Source organism: Macadamia integrifolia, chromosome 11 (assembly GCF_013358625.1).
Source record: "Macadamia integrifolia cultivar HAES 741 chromosome 11, SCU_Mint_v3, whole genome shotgun sequence".
NCBI classification, from domain to species: domain Eukaryota; kingdom Viridiplantae; phylum Streptophyta; class Magnoliopsida; order Proteales; family Proteaceae; genus Macadamia; species Macadamia integrifolia.
The window spans coordinates 4,705,610-4,712,457 of NC_056567.1; positions in this window are offsets into that span (position 1 = coordinate 4,705,610).

A 6,848-nucleotide genomic window follows, 5' to 3' on the forward strand; every position below is an offset into this window, starting at 1 on the left:
GAGAGACGCATCTCAGGGGTGTTATGAGGTATCCAATCAATCAATCAATCTAGATAGTGGAATTTCAGATCTTTCACACACAGATTGCATGCTACCTTGGCCAACTTTACAACTTCTTCTGCAACATGCCTCACCAGCCCGTCTCGAAATGGTGTCTTTAGACCAGTCTTTGGTACCTATCATCACTCAATAACTGCAATTAGATTCTTTGTACAAGTAAAAACCAGTAAAGGAATGATAAGATGCATATTTACACCAAAAGTCAAACTAGTACCATCACAGTAGTGACAGAGAACACTAAAATTCCCTGAAATAGTTCTTCACCGGACATGGAGTCAAATTTGAGCAAACAACACTTAAATATTTTGTGCAAATTACTAAATTCTAACTATAAGTTTCAATGGAAATAATAAAAACTTTAGTTGAGTTTAGAAGAAATTATATATATTTAAAGATGGGTATTTAAAATCTGTATCGCTAACTAATAGCTCTTCACGGAAACACCTTAGAAATCTTGCATCATCCTGTCACACCATGGATTTCCACAATATGTCCCAGTAGTTATAAACTTATATCCTTAATTTAATACCCAAAGGTACCATGAAGAGTAACCCTAGAAGAAGGGGAAAGAGAGTTTTGAAACCTCCCCCCTCCCTCCAAAAAAAAAATCCCCTGAAAAAAAACTGAAACTTTCATAAGTTGCAAATCCACTGTTATTTGGAGCATTTAGTAATGTAGATCGATGGGACAGGAGCCAGCAGTATTTGTGGGAATTAGGGTCTATGCAGTCCCTATTAATTTTTTATTCAAATTGAATCAAAATCAGCCAAAATCGGTCCCACAAACCCTAGAGTCAGCCCTTTAAAATCAGCATCCGGGAAGAGGAGGATAAGAAAGACTGGGCAGTTAGTTTCACAATCCACTCTTTCTACTCACTCTACCTACGTTTTCCTCCCTTTCTACTTCAACCTCCTCCACAAGGTTAGGGCACAGAAGAGTTAATGTGGTGGGGTACTGTAGGGGCACCAGAGGTAGATCAGGAGAGGTGAGCTTAGTGTTGTGTTCTTACAAAGAAAATTCCCATTGACAGGGGAGGGAGGGTGGTGGTGGGTTGGTGGGTGACGGCTAAGATTGGTGGTTGTGTTAAGTATTGTTCGATGCTCTAGAACGTGTTGTCACAGGCTTGATCCTATATGAAATCAATCCCTTTCATCATTACGTGTGAAAACAGTGACACCTTCCTTATAGGTTTGGGATGAATATTCTGATGTAGGATAGTTCCCAGAGGTTAGTTGGTGGTTTCATTTCGAGGTGGCTTTAGTTTTGGCTGGGTTAACTGTGATTCCACTTATGAAAAAAAAAAACCAAAAACTCAGTCCCAAAAGCCCTAGAATCGGCCGTTCAGAACATCCAAGATTAGGATCAATCGTGACCAATTTCATCTGTTTCAATCAATCCAATTCCAATTTTTGAAACCGTGGCGTGAAGGCAGTGTTCAACACCCTGGATTTAAATCGCGGTATCAAAGTTACCTACTGATAATGACATCACACACCTATATGAGGAGATATACAAAAATTTACATATCATTAAATGAAGAGAGAAAAAAACCCGTGAGGAGGGATGTGTTCACCGCAGTCACGTACCGACCTTTTCCCGAAATATAAATACATAAATATACCAAAACATATCACCAATATATCCGTCTTGAGTTCAAGTCTTAAGGCTGCAAGCCAGTGTACCACTGTACCACATGTAGTATTCACAACGGCAACTTATTCCATAGTTGTAGAACTCAAAAAGGTGAAAAAATGGCACAAAATTTTATTTTATGGGAGCAAAACCAAAATGGCGATTGAAGGAAATTTAAAGTATAGGTAACAATAAACAGCCTATCCATGCACACTGGGCCAGTCCAAGAAAGGATCAAAAACTTGGATTTTTAAGGCATCTCAACAGCTTGCGTGAGATTTCAATATTTTCACTCGTAAAGTATAAATATACATCAAGATTTATTTCTGGGGAATAATACTCTGTTTATAACAACAATCATCCTTCATAGCATAAGGAAAAGCACCCAAGATTACTCACCAGAGCTATTAAGTTTTTATCTCTCTAAAATTAGGGAGGTTATTACTCTCAAATCACCTGAATAGAGCAGCTGACCCGTGGTAGTCCAGTTCGCAAACATGTTCCTTTTGAGGCGACATACTCCTCCTAGACGAGCACGAAGTCCACCTCGACGTCCGCGTAGCTGCTCTCCTGTTCGTAGGGTTGCTCGATTAAGGATGTGAATTTGTAACCGAAATCGAACCAATCCGTTTACACCGAAACTACAAAACCGTTTAGTAAATGGTGCGGTTATGGTTTCAAGTTCCAGGCTGATTAGCTAAACGGGTCGGGTCGATTTTAACCGCGGAATCTGTTGGTTTAAAACCAAATTGAAATTGTTTCAATCGAACCGTTTAAACCGATCCGATTAAGCCGTATAACAATTAAATAAATAAGGGACAGTAATCCGTATAACAATTAACAATTAAATTAAGTGTCCATTCTGTTTTGGTATGATTTATTACAATTCAGTTCAAGTTTACACTTTAGATCTTGAACTTGTAATCCATATATGTTACTATGTTATTATGTTATCATAGATGGGGTGTTTTGGCTGAACCACCTGTCATTTTAATATTTTATGCTGTAGAAAGTTGGATTTGGATGTTGTATGACAGTAGTTCTAAATGTTTGAGAATGACCATGCAAAGAAATAGCGCTAGATTATCAAATTAAGACATACCATCGTTAATATAGAATCTCTTATTTGTGGTTGCCAATTATTTTTTGATAAGCTTATGATCTTCAGTTTAGAGATGGTTGCAAGTTATAACAAACCGATTGTGAACCGTTTTACAAACCGTATGGAATAAACCGAAATCGAAACCGTTTAAAACTGTGAAACCGACACCGTTTAGAAACCGTGGAAGCCAAAACCGTTTACTAAATGGTCACGGTTTCAGAAAGTGGAACCGTTTAGTAAATGATGCGGTTATGATTTTAGTCAAATAAATGTGAACTGAACTGATCCGCACTATTTAAATCAAAATCAAACCAATTAACACCCTTATACTCGATCACATTCAAGAACGGTTTTTCTTTACATGCCCTTGCCTTTTGTTTTTAAAATTTCTAGTTGCTGTCAAGAAGCTAATTGCAACTCCCCATATTATAATATTACTTTTTTACTCAACGTCACATGACTTCTTCTGAATATCCTTTAGTAAATTTGTTGCTTTAGAATTAAGTGCTACGATCCTAGTCTTTAATATTAATTGTATATCATGCTAGCTGGACTTAATTGTTTATTAAGTGTTCAACGTCACATGTTATGCTAAGCTGAATTGGTTTAAAATATGAATTTGTTAATCAAATTAAAACAAATATTCCTTGTCTTCAATATATGTCATGTTAATTAAAAAAAAAATATATATATATATATATATTAATTAAGCATATCATATTGCTCCACTTTTTATTATGTCATTACTTTAGAATATATCTTGTTAGTTTTTAATCATTGTTAAGTTACATTGCTATACTGTTTTTTTTTAACATTACGTAAACCAATTAAGAACCTTTCAAGGTCTTCGTTGTCGACCTATCAATTAAAAAAAAAAAAAAAAAAAAAAAGGTCTTTGTTGCTGGGTTAATAATAATAATAATAATAATAATAATAATAATAATAATAATAATAGAAAGTGTGATTATTAATCTCAATGGAATCACTGGCACATCAGTACTGATTCCATCCCAATGCCAACCAGCTCCGTCCCAATAACAATCAGAATAAGTTCAAGGGAAAAAGAAAAAATGAAATCCAAGAACTTTTGAAAGGTGCCACCTGGAGCATGTTATGAAAGTGAAAAATTCGACCATTTTAGGGTTTCTTGCCCTAAGAAAAAGAACAAAGGAAATACTGCACCTATACCACCACCTAAGATCTTCATAGGCAATAACTCATATAGTGAAGTTTGAGGTATTGCGAACTATGTGCTTGACCTCGGGAACGCTAATTTTCGTCTAAATGATGAAATTTATACCTTCGACATTCATCGGAATTTGATTTCAGTATCAGCCCTGGTTAAGAAGGGCCTTGATGTGCGCTTCAGAGGCATTGAGATCACCATTTAAAAACATGGTCGCTCTTTTGCTTCAGGACGATTTGTCCCTGAGTGGGATTTGTTTTTACTTTCCACTGTTGAAAATCTTCTCAGTGTAACCACTGATATTATTAATGAAAATTCATCTGTGTCGTTAGTTTAAATTGATTATACAAACCTTGTTGATTCATACATGTGGCATATGAGACTAGGACACCCTAGAATTAAGAAAATGCAACAAATAATTAAATTGAGATTAGTTCCTAAGTTGTCTAAAATAGAATTTAATGTATGTGAACATTATCTATCTAGTAAGATGACTAGGAAACCTTTTCCAGTGGGAGTGAGAGAAAATGAATTTCTTGGAGTGATACACTCTGACATCTATGGGCTACTCAATGTGAGTACCCATAATGGTAAAACTTATTTTATCACACTCACAGATAATTTATCCAAATAGGGCTATATTTATTAACTTAGTAGAATAACTGAAGCATTTGAATATTTCAATCGGTATACAACTGAAGTACAAAATTAGTTGGGAAGGAATATTAAGGTTCTAAGTACCGATCGTGGTGGAGAGTATAATTCCACATAGTTTAAAAAATTCTGTTAGGATCATGGAATCATCAAACAAAAGACCATGTCTTTCACACCCCAACAGAATGGTGTGGCTGGAAGACGGAATAGAACACTACTTAATGTAATGCGTTACAAGTTATCACATTCCTCTTTCTAAAGAGTTTTGGGGAGAGGCTATTCTCGCAGCAAATTATATCTTGAACAGAATTCCTACCAAATCTGTTGTGACTACTTCCTATGAACTATGAACAGGTAGAAAACCAAACTTAGAACATCTAAGGAAGTGGGGATCAGTAGCCCATGAATGATCAAAAGGATATAGGTTCTATCACTCTGAAAAAAGGGTAATTGAGAATCGTGATGTAGAATTTCTAGAAAAACTAGAAAAGGAACCACAACAGGAGGATATAGAACCCCTGCATGTCACTGATGATGACTAAAATGCTGACCTTCAAGAGGAACTATAAATTTTTTTATTAAGGAATCCAAGTTCTTGAAGATCAAGTTGATCATCAAGAACAGGACCCGGAATCTAGGATAAGTGGGAATAAAAGAACAAGACCCTCATTAGCATCCTTTTTTCAGACGAATGCTTCTCTTTAAAGATATCACCTTCTTTGAATCTGTACATTTTTTTGCCCCTCATCAGCATCCTTTTCAGGGGGAGCATAATGGAGGTGAAAAAGCTATTGATGAGATCCCTTTTGTTTTCCCATTACATATCTCTCCTTTTATGATTGACATTGGGAAAAACAAAGATGTAGAAATTACTAATGTTGGTGATCATTCAAGAGGTGGTTCAGATTCAGGTAATGAAAAAATAACCATTGTGTATACAAAGAGCAACAAGAAGATCTGCTAAGTGTCCTCTTTGAATCCAACTCCTGAGATTTATCCTCTTGAGATCCACCCTCCATTTGGTAGAAGCATTTTTTGGTATACTTTAAAAGTCCACTTATCTTTCCCTATTTTTGTATTGAAATAGATGTTCCTAAGATTCCAATTCCATGTCCCTTAAAGGTGGAAGAAAAAATGGAAAAATAAAAAGCTACCATCTATCATTGTTGAGAGTGACAATTTGTTGGTTGTAAACGTCCTCAAGCGGCTCACTCTCTTGTCCTAGGAGGATTTCCCAGATCATTGTCGATAGCCTTCATCTCTGCCATCGCTTTGCCTTGGCGATTTTCTGTCATTCTCTTCGGGAGGAAAACGCCGTTGCCAACTATCTCACATCGTCTGTAGCTCCACATCAGCCACCTCTCCTTTTATTTTTCTCCCCTCCCCCTGCTTTGTAGGATAAACATCCTACAAAGCAGTGAAACTAGAGATGTTGACATATGGTAAAAAATTCCAATCTATGCTTCCTAATCAGGATGCAGTTCCTGAGTTTCTTCCTCAGCTAAATCAAGTTATGGGAAGAACTCGAAAAGTTATGCCTACCGCTCAAACAAATTATTATTATCCTCGACCTTCTCCTATTGATTGTCAATTCGAACTCGAAGGTGACAATACTAATTTCCCGGTCGATGGTAATACTATTTTCGAGTGGAATATTGATGGTTTATCTGAATATCAAATCATCAATGTTCTGAAAAGGATGTTAATGTATGCTACTGTTGCAAAGCTCAATCATTCATCTGATTCAGATGTTTCTAAAATGATAGCAACTGAATTTTCTGACCAACTTCGTGGTTGGTGGGATTTATATTTGTCTGAAGATATTAGACAACAGATAATTGGTGCTACAACTAGTATTCCGCAACAGCTAACTGAACAATTAGCTGATGGTAATTATGCCCAGCGAACTGTTTATGTTAATCAAGAAGACGCGGTTAATACTTTGGTATACACCATCACTCTTCATTTTGTTGGACCAGCTGAAATTCTAGCTGATCGAATAAGAGAACAATTAATGAATCTGCGATGTCCTACACTATCTCATTATAGATGGTATAGAGATGTCTTTTTTGCTAAAGTCTTTTCCAGAGACGATTGTAACAATTCCATATGGAAAGAAAAGTTTCTCTCTGGATTACCTCCTTTATTTGCTCAAAAGGTCAGGTATCGACTTAAAGCAAAGCATAATGGCACTATTCCCTTTGAGCAATATAC